This window comes from Macaca fascicularis, chromosome 11, assembly GCF_037993035.2.
Source record: "Macaca fascicularis isolate 582-1 chromosome 11, T2T-MFA8v1.1".
Classification (NCBI taxonomy): Eukaryota; Metazoa; Chordata; class Mammalia; order Primates; family Cercopithecidae; genus Macaca; species Macaca fascicularis.
Genome location: NC_088385.1, coordinates 24,165,731 through 24,184,532, shown reverse-complemented (window position 1 = coordinate 24,184,532; position 18,802 = coordinate 24,165,731). Strand labels below are relative to the sequence as shown.

General features: G+C 36.2%; 1 protein-coding gene across 11 annotated transcripts in view; it reads left to right on the top strand.

The window, feature by feature from the left end:
* Positions 1–18,802, top strand: part of SLCO1A2 (solute carrier organic anion transporter family member 1A2) — a 155,332-nt gene that overhangs the window by 49,175 nt on the left and 87,355 nt on the right. For 2 of the 11 annotated variants that reach the window (XM_065523858.2, XM_065523853.2), the window contains exon 1: positions 7,749–7,882. The exons of the other annotated variants lie outside the window; for them this stretch is intronic. The gene's annotated coding sequence lies outside the window, so the exon portion shown is untranslated. Of the gene's footprint in view, positions 1–7,748; positions 7,883–18,802 lie in introns of those variants that run through there. 11 annotated transcript variants of the gene reach the window in all.

Genomic DNA, 18,802 nt, shown 5'->3' with positions numbered 1-18,802 from the left:
TTATCATCTGCTCTAATTTATAGATAGTGAAACTGAGATTCAAAGAATATAAACGACTCGCTTAAGGTGAAAGAGGTACTCAAGGGCAGAGTGAAAGACAAATTCTCCTCTGCCTGTCCCAGGATATTTGTGGAATGAATTAGAGGGTGGCAAGGGTAAAAACAGGAAATCTATTAGCAGACAATGTCAGATGATGAGGCGTTAGACCAGGGTGGTTGCTGAGGAGTTAGAGAAGTAAATGACTCCAAGTCATCTTCATAATCATAACATGCTTTGACAATGACGTAAAGAAAGGGAACAAATGAGAAGAGATTGACGATAAACATGAATGTCAGGTTAGGATATAATTCATAATATGTATTAATGGGCTTCTTCCTATCAAATTTTAAAAGTAAAAGATGCTTTATCTATCATTTAAAAAATAATTTTTATGTTTTATCAAATTTGTATGTGTTCAAATGGTATTAGAAGACTACTAATAATCACAGCAGTCCCTTGCCTTAATCTGCCCACCCATAAATTTTGCTCTCCACAGGCACTCAATTTTAACTATTTTAGCTGTTTCTACATTTCAAAAATATTTACTTCTCTGGTCACTCTTGATTTATTAAATTTACATTTTATATGTTGATATCCCATATTAGAGGACGAAGATTCAGCTCTCCTCACTCTTCTTCTCTACCACCATCCTAAAATAGTTTACTAGATTTTTTGAATTATATCAATATTAGATGTACATCTTTTTTTAATTTACATTTTAAAGTGTTTCTTGTGGAACTTTCAAATGCATATAAAATTAGAACAATCATCAACAAATGATCTATCTTGCTCACTCTATGTTCCTACCTACTTTCCTCCCACCTCCCACTGTATTATTTAAAACAAATCCTAGAGATCACATAATTTTAACTGTACATTTTTTAGTGTTATAAAAGAAAGGACATTTTATAGAACGGAGCTATAAAACCATTATCCCATCTACACATACAATTTAAAGGAATTCTTTAATATAAATAAATAATTCATTTAGCATTCACATTTTCCAGTTGTTTACAAATAAAAATTTAACTGGTTTGTTGGATTCAGGATCTAAAGAAGATTGCATTTGGTTGCTCTTTGTGACTCTTTAATTTATAATTGTCTGTCCTTTATTCTTCTTATTGTTGATATTTAAAAAATGGGGGCATTTGTTGTGTAGAATTTCCCACATCCTGGATTTTGCTGATGGCATATGTGTGGTATCATTTAACATGTTCCTTTCTCATTTGCATTTCCTCTATACTTGTAGTTTGATCTAGAGGCTTGATATGATTCAGCTTCCATTATTTTGGTAAGATAGGTCTCATGTGATGTTGTTTATTTCCTATTGCATTATAACAAGGGGCATATAATATCTTTTATGAGGCTAAGAATGATCAGTGAGTTCAGACAGCAGACAAGTTGTTCATTTTGAGTTCTCTATCAGCCTTTCACTTACTGGTTTTTAGCAATCTTTGATGATAATTGCCTGAAATACTTTTTATTAGGGGTTGAAAGATAGTGCTAGTCTAATTCTGTCATTCCTTTGTCATTTATTAGTTGAAATTCTTCAATAAAAGAGAACATCTCTTGTTAACTATTTGATTACCTTGAGGTAGTTTTTTTTTTTTTTTTTTTTTTTTTTTTTTGAGACGGAGTCTCGCTCTGTCACCCAGGCTGGAGTGCAGTGGCCGGATCTCAGCTCACTGCAAGCTCCGCCTCCCAGGTTTACCATTCTCCTGCCTCAGCCTCCCGAGTAGCTGGGACTACAGGCGCCTGCCACCTCGCCCGGCTAAGTTTTTGTATTTTTAGTAGAGACGGGGTTTCACTGTGTTACCCAGGATGGTCTCGATCTCCTGACCTCGTGATCCGCCCGTCTCGGCCTCCCAAAGTGCTGGGATTACAGGCTTGAGCCACCGCGCCCGGCCCCTGAGGTAGTTTTAAATGAAAGGCAAGATATATGATTTTTCTTTTTTATTTTTTGAAATATACTTTACTATATATGTATTTTGATTTCCTTTATCTTTTTTGTATTAAAATTATCCCATGTTGGATCAATAGGAATCCCTTCCAGTTGCCTTCTATGTCTTGCTGACACTGTCTCAGTACTTTGATAGCTTTATTAATTTCTGATGAATGGCATGATTTTATGATAGCCTAAATGCTGATTACTATTGAACTGAGTAATATGCTATGAGTATTTTCCTTTCTGATATACCTTTTGTTTTTCTTCTAATTAACATTTGCCTCTTTTTCGATTGCTCAGTTTTAGATTTGCAAATAGTCTCACAGAATGATAAATATGATATGACCACCCTTCATATGATAATATTTCCTTCTTATTTCCAACTTTCCCTCTCACTGCCCATTCTCATAGAAATCTCTCTCCTATGGCCTCTGACCTCCTCCTTTTCTCCAAACTGATTGCTCTTTTAGGGTTGCCGCCCGGTTGTTTTTATCTGTTTGTTTTTGTACTGAGAAATACTCCCACCATTCTTCCATTTTCGATATACTGTTCTTGTTTTCTTGATTTACATCCTTATTTTGATGGAACATATACTGCAGTAGCTTCCTGAGAATGGACACATGAAAGACTGAGACCTTTTGTTTCTGAGCATAGTTCTAAACACATTATTTTTACTCAGAATTATAAAGGCATTATTTCATTGTATTCTAATCACTAATGTGGCTACAAAGAAAAGCAGTTTTTGATTTTTTGTATTTCATTGCTTAAAACCTCTCTGTAGAAGTCCTTAGGATATTTTCTGTATTCCTGATATGTTTAAATTCATGATGATATGCTTTGGTGTGGATCTTTTTTTATTGACTGAGCTGGAAACTCAGTGTACCTTTTAATAAGTAAATTTGTGTTCTTTAGTTCTGAAAAGTACTTTTGAATTTTTTCTTGATATTTGTCTCCTCTCCATTTTCTCTGCTTTCCTCCCCAAAAGGCTTTTTAGAATTGAATTTATTATTCTTGTATTTATTTATACATATTTTCACTATTTTTTGATCTCTTTAATTTTTTAACTTCTTAAAATTCCTAATCTACCAACTTTTCCATACAAAAACTAACTTTTACAATTATATTTTTAATTTTTAAGAGATCTTCCTTTCTGAATCTTCTTTTATAGCAGCCTGCTTTTGTTTCATTGATGTAATATCCATCCTTATCTCTGAGGTTACTATTTACAGCTTTCTCTTTTCTGGTTTCTTTTTAAAATTCTCTTTCTGTTGTGGTCTTCATTTCCTTCAGATCCCTTTTAAAAAGAAATCTTTTGATGTTTATATTTCTTATTGGAGCTTTCTTTAAATATCTGATGATCCTTATTGGCCCATTTATTTATTTTTATATTGGTGTCATTTTACCCCTTCCTTTAGGGATTATCAAAATGCAATACACTGCATATATTTAAAATGTATAATTTGACTGTTTTTGGTCAATGCACACACCACTGAAACCATCACCACAATCAATGTAACAGACATTTCCATCCTCCTAAAATGCTGTCTTGTAACCTTTTTTAGTTTATCTCTTGTTATACTTCCTCATTTCCTTCCACTCACCAACCCCCTCATCAGGTAACTGCTGCTGTGTTTTTTGTTCTTATGGATTTGTTTGCATTTTCTAGAATACTGTACAAATGAGATAGTATAGCATGTATTCCTTTTTGCCTGACTTTTTTTTTTCATTCAGCATAATGATTTTGAAATTTATCTGCATTCCGTATCCATGTGTGTATTTTAAATTGTGGAGTAGTGTTTCATTGTGTGAATATATTACAAAATGTTTAGCCATTTTGTTAATGGACTTCGGGTTGTTTCTAGTTTGAGGCTATTACAAATAAAGCTGCTACAAATATTAATGTACAAGTCTTTCTGTTGACACATGCTGCTTCTTTTCTGTTGTTTAAGTGTGTAGGGGAGAGTTAGAAGTCCATTAATTTTTATTAGTGAGACACTACAACATTGCTTGGGTGTTACATGCATGGACATGGCTTGCCAAATGGTGGATTTCATTGTATGGTTATTGGGTAGGAACAAGATCATTTATCTGGGAGACTCCCAAATATCAGTATTTGTGGTTCTTCTAGCCAGGGAATTTCAGGTTTGTGGTTTTTTTTTTTTGTTTGTTTGTTTTTTAATTCACTAATGTTTTCCACAAGGAGCGAATAGTCAAGTTGAGGAAGAGGGTTTACAATTTAGTTGATTTTCCATGTTTTTTTTTTTTTTTTTTTTTTTTTTTGAGACGGAGTCTCGCTGTGTCACCCGGGCTGGAGTGCAGTGGCGCGATCTCGGCTCACTGCAAGCTCCGCCTCCCGGGTTCACGCCATTCTCCTGCCTCAGCCTCCGAGTAGCTGGGACTACAGGCGCCCGCCACCACGCCCGGCTAGTTTTTTTTTTGTATTTTTTAGTAGAGACGGGGTTTCACCATGTTAGCCAGGATGGTCTCGATCTCCTGACCTCGTGATCCACCGGCCTCGGCCTCCCAAAGTGCTGGGATTACAGGCTTGAGCCACCGCGCCCGGCCTGATTTTCCATGTTTTTAATCTAGTGTTTTTCTTCTTCCCTTTATGGTGATTGGTTTCCACAGACCTAGAGTCTATCAAGTTTAATTTATCCAGAGATTAAACTCTTATTGGGATTAGAGAAGGTCGTTACCTGGATACTTGGAAGGAAGTATGCGGGGAGGGTCTCTCTTAAAGTCCATAGTCTTAAAGTATATAAAAATCTTCTAGCTTTTAGTCTTATCCCATGGCCTTGCTTCTGAGTTTTCCAGGGTCTAAAAATCCCTAGACTTGCAGGCACACTGGAGTAGCAGCTTGCTTCTTGTTAAGATTGCCTTTTTAGCTAAGGGTAGGATTCTGAAGAGAAGTCATTACCTCTCCTCAGTCTTTTGCCACCTTCCAAATATATGTGAATATTTTCAGTCTGTTATTGTTTCCTCGCTCATTCTTTTTGTCCATGTGTTCTTTTTATTTCTTTGCTTTCATTTTAATATTGCCATAGTTAAATGAAGTGTAACATTACATGTTAATTCCTTCAGGAATCTGTTTGTGGCTTTGGTAGGTATTTAGACTTATGTATTAGAATTCAGTGTTTAATGGTTTGCATCTTTATATTTTAAAAGTATCTCCAACAAATTGCTTTTTATTTTGCTTTTAATTTTTCCAATATTGTTCATTTATTGTTTGTAGACTTTTCATGTTTCAAAGTTAATTTTTAATTATAACAAATTAAAAAGAGACTAAATATTGAAAAGTATTGACTACTGATAAAATATAAGGTACAAAATTATCTATGTATGATGATAGAACTATACACAATATTTGCATACAATGAAAGAAAACAAAAACATCATAATAGTTTTTGTGTTAATATTAGGTCATGGCTGACATTTCTCTATGCATTTTTAATGTTGTTACATAGTTTTAAAATCATCTTGTTAGTGGATTGCCACATAGTTTAAAAGTTGCATCTTTGTTCTAAACATTTTTTGGAGAGGAAAAAATGTGTTTTTAAATCTGTGCTGTTTGGTATCAAACAATACTTTTTCTATTTCATTCCACTATGAATGCTTAAATAACATGATATCCTATGCAAAAAGCTGCAAATTAGCAAGCTTAATGATTTTTTCCAGCGTTACTTTCATCTCTTTGTATCACAGATTCACTTTGCTGGAGAACAATCTACAATTGTCTTTTAAAAAATTATTCATTTCTACCATTCTTTAAAATGTAGCACGGACATTTTTAAGTTTATTAAATGGAAAATACCTATTCCAACACTCTCTTCATATCTTTTTATCTGATTCAAAACATGTAAGTAAAGTTTTGAAAAGAGGCAGAAGACCAACTCACTCCATCCTGCCCCACCTCACGCCACCCACCCACTGAAGTCTGAGTAAGAGTGAGCAGTGAGCTCTCACTTAGAGCTTCATTTTCTTTGTGTGGTTTTGTGGATAATTCGGTATTTAATGGTTTGCATGTTTGTATTTTTAAAATTTCTCAAGAAATTTTCTTAAGCAAGAACATGTGTTTTCTAATACTGTTTTAATATTTTAAAAGAAAATGCATTTCTTAAGGACTCCTGAAATCTTGTTATTTCAGACATACAGATTAGGAGCTTTAGAAAGGCTTGATGATTCTTCCAAATGAAAACAAAAAATAAACACAGAAACAAATGAAAAACAATCGCTGAGTTAGAAGAAAACTTAAGAATAATTTAACTCTCCCATAATGCTTGAATTATTCATTCAATAATACTTAGAGCATCTATTGGACACTAAATTCTTATATATAGTCTAATTGGAGATTTGGTCAACAAATGGGAAAATAACAATGACATTTCCAACCTGTTGGGACAAAAAGTGCTGCAACACCATGTGGCTTAAACAACAGAAATTTACTGTTTCACAGTTCTGGAGGCAAGAAGTCTAAGATTAGGTGTCAGCAGGGTTGGTTCTTTCTGAGGGCTGTTCCATGCCTCTTCCTAGCTTCTGGTAGTTTCCTGGCAATCTTTGGTGTTCCTTGGCTTGTAGAAGAAGTATCACCTGATCTTTGTCTTTATTTCCATGAGAGATTATCCTTGTATGTGTGTCTCTGTGACCAAATTTCCCCTTTTTATATGTCCACCAGTTATATTATACTAGGGTCCCAAAGTATCTCAGTATGACTTCATCTTAATTACTTCAGAAATAACTCTGTTTATAAATGTGGTTTCATTCTGAGGCACTATTTGGACTTCAACAGATGCATTTTACAGGGGACACAATTTAACCCATAAAGGTTTTCCAGACATTCTATAATTTTGTTTGTTTTTATCCTTTCTTTAACTCAATAGATTTTGTTTGTAAATCTTTCTCAGTGAAATTATTTCTTTTATTGTTTGTGCTCAGTGTTTTCTGTATTATTGCTATTTGGGACTTTATTAAATTTATATCTGTAATCTAAAATATAATCTATTTCAGTATAGGTTCCATGAGCGCTGGAAAAGGAATATTTTCTGTTTAAGATACAAAAGTTCTTGCTGCTGTATAGATCTCCATACAATCTACTTTATTAAAAATGTTATTTAAGTCTCACAAATCCTTGTTTATACTTTTTACCTTACTAGATCTTGGACTGCAAGAGAATTAAGCTACTATTATTTAAATGTTTCTGCCACTTTGTCTTTGCATCTGCTGTGTTTTCTGCTTCATGAAGTTTTTTACTCATTGGGTGCATAGAAACGTATAACACTTATATCTTTACTGTGAATTGTTCCCTTTAGTGTATTTAAAGTACTTTTCTATGTCACATTTAATGCTTTTTCAAAAGTTCTGAATTTTACCTTTTCAAATATTATGATCATGACTCATTTTTTTCTTACCTCTCTCCTTCCTTTTTCTCTCTGCCTTATTTTCTTTTGTATTCCACTGTGCCTGTTCTTTTATTGTTATCTTTATGTATAAATTTGTATTTAGTGTGTCTCTCTCATACACAGCATAAAATTGAGATTTGTTTTGGGAGTTAATCTGAAAAGCTCTTTCTTTTAGTAGGTAAATTAAGCCTACATATTTCTTTGTATTTTTTTCTTTTTTGAGACGGAGTCTCACTCTGTCGCCCAGGCTGGAGTGCAGTGGCGCGATTTCGGCTCGCTGCAAGCTCCGCCTCCCGGGGTCACGCCATTCTCCTACCTCAGCCTCCCGAGTAGCTGGGACTTCAGGCGCCCGCCTTTAGTAGGGACGGGGTTTCACGTTGTTAGCCAGGATGGTCTGGATCTCCTGACCTTGTGATCCGCCTGCCTCGGCCTCCCAAAGTGCCGGTATTACAGGCGTGAGCCACCGCGCCGGGCCAAGTCTGCATATTTCTTAATATAATAGGTATGTTTGGGCTTAGTTCTGTCATATGAATAATGAAAATTATTCTATAGTGCTTAATATTACCAGACTTTATTCAAGAATTATATATAAATATTTTAAATTTAATTCTTACATAAATTATCATTTAAAAATATATGGTGAAACTGAGGGACAGAGAGGGTAATAACATACTGAAAGTCACAGAGCTAGTTGCTTATAGAGCTGTGATTCTTGAATTTTTTTCTCTATCACTATACAGGGTCTTTATTTTATGCCTTTTGTGATAATCTTGTGTACTTTCCTAAAATCTATTTTCCAGTTCGCAAATCATCCCTTTCATCTGTATCTGATATGCTGTTACTCATTCAATACTATTTTAATATCAAAGATTAAGTTAGTTTAGTTCTAAATACTGCTTGGCCATTTTAAGTAGTCTTTTTTGGTTAATTAAAAATAATCCATTTTAAAATCTTTTAACCATTTTATATATCATTAGTTTATACTGTGTATCTGATAATTTCAGCATACAAATTTTCTCTTAAACTTAATCTGTATTTTGTTTCTGAGAACTCTCAGTTATAGTAGCTTGGTTTTTGTTTATAAGATCATCTGTTTTTGAACTTAATCTGTAAGAATCCTAAGTGTTTATGTTGGAAATATTCCCTGAGAAAAGATTTGGTTGCATGTGCCACTATAGAGATTTTCCTAACATCTAGGATTGCTTCAGCTCCATGGGGGATTAAGGGTAATATAGGAGACTCACATCAGCTCCCTAACCTTGAGACAGACTCAAAGTTCAGGTCTCCCAGCTCCTAGGCCTTTTCTCAGTATTTGCTCCCAGAACAACTTCCTCTCACTTATTGATTACTCATGGCTGTCTGCTCGGATTTCAGCTCATTGCCTACCCCCTCACACTTCGAGATTTCTTTTCCTTTTTGTGAGCTTAGCCATAAAAATAAGTTTGTCTTAGCTTATCTAAGTTCTAGTTGTCTTTTAGTGGGAGGACTCTTTAGGATAAAGTCATACTTCAGGAAATAGAGAAGTGTATGCACATTTTAAAGACTTCTGAGCTATATAGACAAATTCTACTCTATAAAGGTTATAATAATCCATACTCCTCTAGAAATGTTTTAGTGACTCTGGTCTTCTTAAAATTGCCAACAGAGGACATTATAATAAAATAATACACATGGATCAAATGATAAAGAAAACTAGTATCTTTGTGTTAAGTTGGTTTTTATTTTTGATAGTAGTGATTTAAAGTGTATTTTTGGACATTTGTGCAATTTACTTTTTAGTCACCTAGAAATATAGATGTAGATATTAGGATAGGTCTGACCTGGAGATGCAGAAAGCTTTGCCTATAGAGTATATAATCCAAAGAGTGCATGTACAACAACAGTAAATTAAGACAAAGAGTATCTCAGGAAACACCAGAATTCATGAGTCATACTGAGAAGTAGGAGTCAAAGAAAGATATGGAACTGCTCAAAGATGATTTCTTGGGAGATATCAGTAGTGTCAGTAATCAAATGAAGAAAAATTCAAAGAAAGAAAGGTTGTTATGAGTGTTACATGATGAAGATAACATAGGATGAAGGCTGAAAAACAGAAATTTGAATTTAAAAGCAAAAGTTTACCGACAACCGGCCGGGCGCGGTGGCTCACGCCTGTAATCCCAGCACTTTGGGAGGCCGAGGCGGGCGGATCACAAGGTCAGGAGATCGAGACCACGGTGAAACCCCGTCTCTACTAAAAATACAAAAAATTAGCCGGGCGCGGTAGTGGGCGCCTGTAGTCCCAGCTACTCAGGAGGCTGAGGCAGGAGAATGGCGTGAACCCGGGAGGCGGAGCTCGCAGTGAGCCGAGATCGCGCCACTGCACTCCAGCCTGGGGGACACAGCGAGACTCCGTCTCAAAAAAAAAAAAAAAAAGTTTACCGACGACCATAGCTAAACTGCTCTCAGGTAAGGACAGAAACAGATACAATGGAATAGCAGAACAGTCCTGAACAACTACTAATGTAGATTCAATCTATTGTATCATATTGAGAGTCAGGGATCTTTTGAGACTACGATGGAAAAAATTGATTTTTTTCCTGGAAAATGCTCACATGCACACACAATCTAAATATTGAATGCAGTATCTAGATAGTCACATTTCCTCTGATAACCATCTTTATCTGGATTCTCTTATTGTCACCTAATTTAAAAAGTTTCATCATAGCAGAAAGGAGAAATACCAATACCTTCAGGAGAGCTTAGGGGTAGGTTAAGGTAACATGTGAAAAATACCTGGCACTTACTAAACACATGTTCAGTGAATGCTTGTTGATTTTTCAGTAGCCACCAGGAAAAGAGAGGAAAAATATAATTGTTGGCACAGTGTCCCCAGAGAACTTAGAGGCAATGGGATCATGGGTGTGGTGGAGACGTTAATGTTTTAAGGAGGAGGGAAGTGGACTTTGGAAATATCAGTTTATTCAGAATATGTTTTATGTCATGAATTGTGTTAGGACATTCTTATGCAATATCTCCCATAATCTTCAAACAACCCTAATGTTACCTTCTACAGTGAGCATTTGAGTGTTTAGAGAGGTTAAGTAACTTTTTCTTTTTTTTTTTTTTTGAGACGGAGTCTCCCTCTGTGGCCCAGGCTGGAGTGTAGTGGCGCGATCTCGGCTCACTACAAGCTCCGCCTCCCGGGTTCACGCCATTCTCCTGCCTCAGCCTCCCGAATAGCTGGGACTACAGGCACCTGCCACCACGCCCGGCTAATTTTTTGTATTTTTAGTAGAGAAGGGGTTTCACTGTGTTAGCCAGGATGGTCTTGATCTCCTGACCTCGTGATCCGCCCCGCTCGGCCTCCCAAAGTGCTGGGATTACAGGCGTGAGTCACCGCGCCCGGCCTAGTAACTTTTTCAAATTCATGTTCGAAAGTGGCAAGAAGGAGAATCGCACCTCCATGTGTCACGCACCAAAGCTGCCACACGGCGAGAGTTATAAAGAAGTTAAAAAATTACTTATTGTAAAAAAGATTGAAGTTCTAGGGAAGGTAAATTAGAGAAATTTCAGTCTCAATTTTCACTGGCAAATAGCTGTGAATGACCACTTGAGAATAGCCATTAGGCTGGCCTTCTACTCTCTACTGACTTGTCCGCAATGTCCCTTTCATCACCTGAAGCAGTGTCTACACAGATCTGCAACTGGTTGGCCCTGCTCCCTCGTCCCTTCCATGCTGATGGCACTGGAAGCAGGGATTGGAGCAAGCTTCCGGGAAAAAACCAAGTTGTCCACAGGAGATTTTCACATATGAGCTAAATGAAAAGGGAAAACAAACAGGATATAATCAGGTGCATCAGAGCAATCTGCTATCTCCTATCAAGGCCACTGAGCCTTGCCTTTTTGTTTCTTTTCTTTTTTTTTTTTTTCTGAACATCATCCAAAAAATAAAGAGGCTATGAACCTTCCATATAGTAGAAGCCTCAGGATTAAGCATCCATATTACTGTTCATGTTGGTTCAGAAGATCTTTAGCTCTTTGAAACTCTGTTTTTATATATTTTCTTTTGCTCCATATTTAGGAACATTTGAAAAATACTATTATTTTCTGTTGTTTATGTTTGAATTGTATTGCAATTTGATCTCCTGCTAAGTAACTTCCAACTTAAGTAGATAGGATAAAATTAACTGTTTCCAACTATTTATTTCTCTTAGTTATAAATTCTTGATAATGAATACTGTGTTTGGATAAAATTATAATGGGGTTTTAAGCAGTAATGTGTATAGTCAAAGGAACTCTGATTAGAATTTGAATGTTTAAACGGACCTTATGATTATTTAAGGAGGAATATTCTGTTATTTTGTTGTAGCACTGCTCAGAGAGGTAGCATATAATTAAAGCTGAAATCTAACTATTTTATAACCATTGTTCCAAAGTTTAATAACTTGTGCCAAAAGTTTCTTTGAAGATCGGTGGTTTCACTTTAAATGTAAATTGAGCCAGACAAACTGGCCAAGCTTACTGAGATATTTTTGCATACACCTTGTGTACTTCCCCCAGTTCCCACAAGAACAATCAACCAAGCAATGAACTGAACAAACATGTAAAGCAACCAGGAAAAAACATTTTTAGTTTAATGTTTCAGCATAAATGGATTGAAGCTATTTCTCACAGTATGCTTTTGGCTGTGGATGGAAGAGCCAAAACTTGTGTATTCTGAACAAATATTTTGAGTTTCAGAGGCCCAGAGCAACCAAGTTTTGTCTATAAATAACAGATGACAGGTATTAATTAATAAAGACTGTGTTCATATGTGGGCAGCCTTGACGGACTCTTGATTGACGGCTGGTATTTTCAGACACAACCACACATAGCTGTAGTAGCACTGTTACTAGGAAGATTCAAATAAAATGTTCAATTAGGGAATTCCCTCAATCAGATGATCTTATTGAAATCAGGTGAAGGGAGGAACTATGGTAATAAACCAGTTACTGCAAAAATAGAATGGGATTAATTGAGATTTTACAGACACTATGAAATTGGAGTTATAAGACTAAAGCCCTATAGGGCTTTTAATGGCTCAAACCTCATAGAATTTTGTCTAATTGCTGCCATCCACCTGTCCTAGTTTTTCCTCTCTTCGCATTTCCCCAGATAAGTTCAGTTTAGGGGACGTTGCTCTGTAGTGAAATGCTTGGTGACATCCAATTCTAACCTTTCAACCTATGAAATAAAATAGAAGACCTTTTGAGTGAGTATGAGGCTGAAGCAATCGAGGGTTTGATATTTTCCATGAGAGTGTGAGACCCTGGAAGCATCTTGAATTCCTCTCAATCTGTCCTTCAGATTTTATCCTGAGATTCTGTTTATGCCACACACTGCTAAACCTTCTTTGAAATTCAAGAAAATTCCTCCTAAGGGCAATGTCGAGTCAGTCTAAACTGGGACCCAAAGGATTAGGGGATGTTGGTGAGGTTGCGTAGTGTTTATCTGACCTCAGATATTTGGAAACAAAGCCTGGTCTTGGAACACTTTGTATATTCCCTTCAATAATGGTCTATTCCTAAACTTTTATTTTTATTTTTTATTTTTGAGACAAAGTTTTGCTCTTGTTGCTCAGGCTGGAGTGCAATGGCATGATCTCAGCTCACTGCAACCTCCGCCTCCCGGGTTCAAGCGATTCTCCTGCCTCAGCCTCCTGAGTCACTGGGATGTGAGGCACACACCACCATGCCCAGCTAATTTTTTGTGCTTTTTAGTAGAGAGGGGGTTTCACCATGCTGGTCAGGCTGGTCTCGAACTCCTGACCTCAGGTGATGCACCCGCCTTGGCATCCCAAAATGTCAGGATTACAGGCATGAGCCACTGCTCCCGGCCTAAAATTTTACTAGTTGTATTTATAAGTATTATAAGGCATCCAAAAAAATGCAAGGCACCAAATGGATGATGCTCCTGGGGGCAATTTGAAATTTCCTGAGCTGCATGGAGATTTTCTTTAGCAGGTCTGTTTAGGAATATGTTGCAGGTGGACTGTAGACCACACTTGGAGAAATTGCACTAATAAAACAGGACAACTGACTTGTTTTTTATTCCAAGCAAACGTTGAACTTTGTGACCTCCATGCTTGTACCTCCCAGGTTACAAAACAAGTTTTGCCATGTCACGTATTTGTCTATATTTCTTATCTATTGGCTTCCAAGCTGCTAACTTCTTATTTACTCAATGCCTCCCATAGTGCCTTGTACACACTTAGGCACCGTGTTATTATAGTGTGATGGTTAAGAGCCAGGGCTTTAGAGACTGACAAACTGGGTTGGAATACAGTCTGTGTTGTTGCTGTGAGCAAATTAATATATTTGAATCTTATTTCCTCATTTATAACACTGAGTAACAAGAGATTTTAAGTTAACCAGTATATGCTTATTTAAAAAATCCCGGAAATATATGTTAGAAAATTATTAAAATAAAAATCAATCTAATTTCACTTCCCAGAGATATTGAAACATGACTTTTTTTTTTTTTTTTTTTTTTTTTGGAGACAGAGTCTTGCTCTGTTGCCAGGCTGGAGTGCAGTGGCACCATCTCGGCTCACTACAACCTCCATTTCTTGGGTTCAAGCGATTCCCCTGCCTCCGCCTTCTGAGTAGCTGGGACTACAGGCACCCGCCACCATGCCTGGCTAATTTTTTTTGTATTTTAGTAGAGATGGAGTTTCACCATGTTGGCCAGGGTGGTCTTGATCTCCTGACCTTGTGATCCGCCAGCCTTGGCCTCCCAAAGTGCTGGGATTACAGGCATGAGCCACTGTGCCTGACCTGAAACATTTATTTTTAATTTATATTTATTTGCATGTCAATTTAAAGTAATGTGCCATTCAGATCATTTTTGTAGTGTGCCTTTTTTGAAAGAACATGCTATGAATACTTTTCCATATTAATAATGTTTTACCTTGTAACTTTAAATAACCATATTTTATTCTTATTGTATATATATAAAATAAACAATTCCATAATATCGGACATTTAGGTTTTCTTCTTCCTTTTTTTGTATTTTACTAAAACAAAGCTGTGAAGCTGTGGTGAATATTCCTTTGTACAATCTCTTGTCAATTTTTTCTTTTTCAAAGACTATAAACTTAAGACTTTATAGTTTTAAGATTTTATACATTTTTTAAGATTTTATACTTACTACTTAATTGCCACTGAAATATTTATACTTTCATCATCAACAAGTGAAATATCTCTACCAATGTTACCTATCATAAGAAAGAACCCTTTGACAATTTGATAATTGGAAAATGGCAACTAATTTGTATTTCAGAATTTATTTTCAATTCAGCAAATACTAATGTGCATCTCCTCTGTTCCAGTCATTGAATATTGGGAAGGGGAAGCGATTCAGAGGTGAGCAAGGCAGATCAAGTTTCTACTTTGATGGAACTTAAAGTCTAACAACTTTAAACAAGTAGCAATTAAAGGTGTGATGATGAAGAGCACTGAAGGTTATGTTCTAGGTTCAGGGTGTTTGATTAGGCCTCCTAAAGTGGCACTTACGGGTGAATTGAAGTTAGCCAAGGTGGGAAAGGAAGGCAATGCAGGGAGTCACAGAAGTAAAATCTTTCCTGACTGGCCGATGCTGGAGAAACTGAAGAAAACAGTTTGGTTAGTGCATGGAGTATAACAGAATGAGTCAAAATGAGGCCCGAGAGGTAGTTAGGTGTCAGATCCCATAAGGCCTTGGAAGGTATGTTAAGATTGAGGACTTTATTTTGAAGGTTAGATGTTTCATTTTTAAGAAAATAATTCTGATTGAAGTTTGAGAATTGAGTACAAGAAAGCAAGGATACATGTGGGGAGCCCAGATGGAAGGCAACAGTGTCGACCACAATGGCTTGCAGTGTGTATTATTTAGAACTCTGATTGCAAGTGACAGAAATTTAACTCAAGCCACTGAAGCAAAATGGAGAATTTGTTGATTCTTATAACCCAAACATGAAAAGTAAAAGTTTCATCTGGGCCTCTCAGCAGAATAGAAACCAAGGAATCCAATGCTCTTAATAGTCTCTCTATCTTTACCCCTCCCCAACTTTCCTGTTCTCTTCTCTTATTCTTCTTTTTTCTATCCTTCTCGTTATATCTCAAACTAATGATCTCAGACTGACTTCCTCTACATGGATGAAAACAAGGCCAGGGGTGACTCTTGTAATACAAATATTGTTGCCTCACCATCTGGAAAGGAACAGATCCTCTCTCCTCCCCTTTTTAAAAATATATCTTAATTTTTACAGGAATTTTAGGTTTACATCAAATAGACTGGAGGTACACAGATTTTCCATATGCCTCCTACCCCTACAACTGTATATGCTCCTCCATTAACATCCTCTACCAGAGTAGTACATTTATTATAACTGGTGAACCCACACTGACCCATCATTACCACCCAAAGGCCTTAGTTTACATAAGTTGTTCATTTTGGTGTTGTATAGTCTGTGGGTTTGGACAAATGTATAATGACATGTGTGCACTGTTACATTATTTGGAGTAGCTGCACTGCCCTAAAAATCCACTGTGCTCCATGGAAGATAGTATGACTATTAATAACAAGTGGCTGAACTGAATAGATATTAAATTTAAATGATAGAGATGATTTCTGGCTTTGATTCCTTGTGGTTGATAAATGACTCAAAGTGCAATGTAAAATGAGGGTGAGGATGATACAGAATGTGGTGTCATAGAAGCCAAGGGAAGAGAAGACTTTTTAAAAAAGTGAGTAAAAAAAGAATGAGATCCAGTCATTTGCAACAACATGAATGGAACTGAAGATCATTATGTTAAGTGAAATAAGCCAGTCACAGAATGACAGACATCACATATTCTCCCACTTATTTGTGGGATCTAAAAATCAAAACAGTAGAACTCATGGACATAGATAGTAGAATGATGGCTACTAGAGGCTGGGAAGTGTAGTGGGCGGCTGTGAGGGAGAGGTGAGGATGGTTAATGGTTACAAAAATAGACAGAATAAATAAGACACACTATTTGATAGTAGAACAGGGTGACTATAGTCAAAAATGACTTAACCATACATTTTAAAATAACGAGTGTAACTGGATGGTTTGCAACTCAAGGGTTAAATGCTTGAGGGGATGGATACCCCATTCTTCATGATGTGCTTATTTTAGGTTACATGCCTGTACCCCTTCTTATGTACCCCATAAACATATACACCTACTATGTACTCATAAAAATTTTTTAAAAAAGGGAATGGTCCTCATTGTCTGCTATTCCTAAGAGATGGAAAAAAAGAAAGACTAAAAGGTGGATGTTGAATTTAGCAACACTAAAGTTCATTGGACTTCCTGATACAGAAAGCTTAGCACAGTGGTTTGGCTGGAAGCCGCAGGTGTTGAGTAATGAGTTGAAGAATTAAAGATGGCAATTACAGGCATTTCTATTAAAAGTTCTTTGAAGTTTATTATTTTAAAATACATTAATTGGTTTGCCATTTATTCTTTGTACATCTGTTTCCATTTTTTGTCCATATTTCAATTGGTGGTATCTTTTACTTTTTGATATATAAGTGCTGTTTATATGATGCTCTTAAATTTGTTCTATATGATTCCGTTTTCCCCAGTTTCTTCTTTCTTTCTTTCTTTCCTTCCTTCCTTCTTTCTTTCTCTTTCTTTCTTTCTTTCTCTCTCTCTCTTTCTTTCTTTCTTTCTTTCTTTCTTTTTTTCTTTCTTTCTTTCTTTCTTTCTTTCTTTCTTTCTTTCTTTCTTTCTTTCTTTCTTTCTTTCTTTCTTTCTTTTTCTCTCTCTCTCTTTCTTTCTTTCTTTCTTGCTTTCTTGCTTTCTTGCTTTCTTTCTTTTGTCCTTTTTTTTTTTTTTTGAGACGGAGTATTGCTCTTTCACCCAGGCTGGAGTGCAGTGACATGATCTCAGCTCACTGCAACCTCCACTTCCCAGATTCAAGCAATTCTCCTGTCTCAGCCGCTTGAGTAACTGGGATTACAGATGCGTGCCACCATGCCTGGCTAATTTTTGTATTTTTGGTAGAGAGGGGGTTTCACCATGTTGGCCAGGATGGTGTTGAACTCCTGACCTCAGGTGATCCACGCCCCCCTTGGCCTCCCAAAGTGCCGGGATTACAGGCATGAGCCACCGCGCCTGGCCCCCAGATTCTTAATTTACTATTAATAGAATTTATTTTATATTCTTTGTTGTTGTTTCTCTAAATTTTAACTTTTTGATATAGGCATTCTGCCTCTGCTTTTGTGTTTAGAAAGGCTTATAAATAAGCTTCCATCACAGCCTATAAATAGTTACAATATTTTTTGTCCAGAACTTTTTTGGAATTTCCTTTGGGGTATGGAAGAAAGTAGAAATTAAATTTTTTTTTCTAATTTTTCTCAGCAAGTTTTCTTTAAAGTTGTTTCACTTTAAACAGTACGTTTCTTTTTGATTCAGTTTATCAAAAGAATGTCTCCTCTGTATGTTAAAACACACTTCATCTTACAAAACAATGCAGTCTTGACAGATGGGCTATCCATAGTAGCTTTTTTTTTTTTTTTTTTGATGTTTGAAACAATTCCGAACATAGACTCAGTCATGTTGCTAAGAGCTTTCCACAAGGAGTTAAGGAAATGTTCTTCTTTGTGTAGGTGGATTTTCATGGGAAATTACTGTTAAATACAAATGAGCCTACTATTAATGGCACCAGTGGTATATGTATGGCTTGTAATCCATCTTGTTTCCAAATGAAGTACATGAGAAGTGTGAATGTTACTTTTATGGGGGAGTAGAGCAGACAGTCTCGGTTAAGTCTGCAAATTCAAGATATGTGGTATTTGATGATGTTGGAGGTTGGGTCACACAACATGTCAAACTCCAATGAAAGGAAAATCACTTGGGAATCTGTAACTAGGTCCTTACCATTGCTGGGAAGGTGGCTATGCCAGTGGCTTTTGATGAAGCAAGGGTGAAAGTCATTTTCCTAGTCATTGTTCCACATATGTTTTCTTTTTGTGACCGTATCTTCTAAAAATAAAGTCACATAGTTCACAATTATGGCTTGATTTGAACCGTACACACTACCAATGGACATTTTTCTGAACACAAGAATCCATCATGGATCTGTATCCTGTGCTCAGTAAAAATACATCCATGTTTGTGCTTCAGCACAGCTCTCTCACCAACAGTTCTACAGAGGTGGGTGAATTCTTCAAAGATCAAGACACTGAAAGCCACCTCTGGAATAGTGAATTAAGTAAATTTACTAGTTTACCAAGAATATTGTTTTACGGATTAATCTGCATGATCATATTGAGTGATTTTGTATATGGTTTCTCTTAAACATATGTTATTTACTATATTAAATGAATATGATTTTTAAAAATATATTTAATAATCTACTAAAGAACATATTCAGCATGAATATATTGT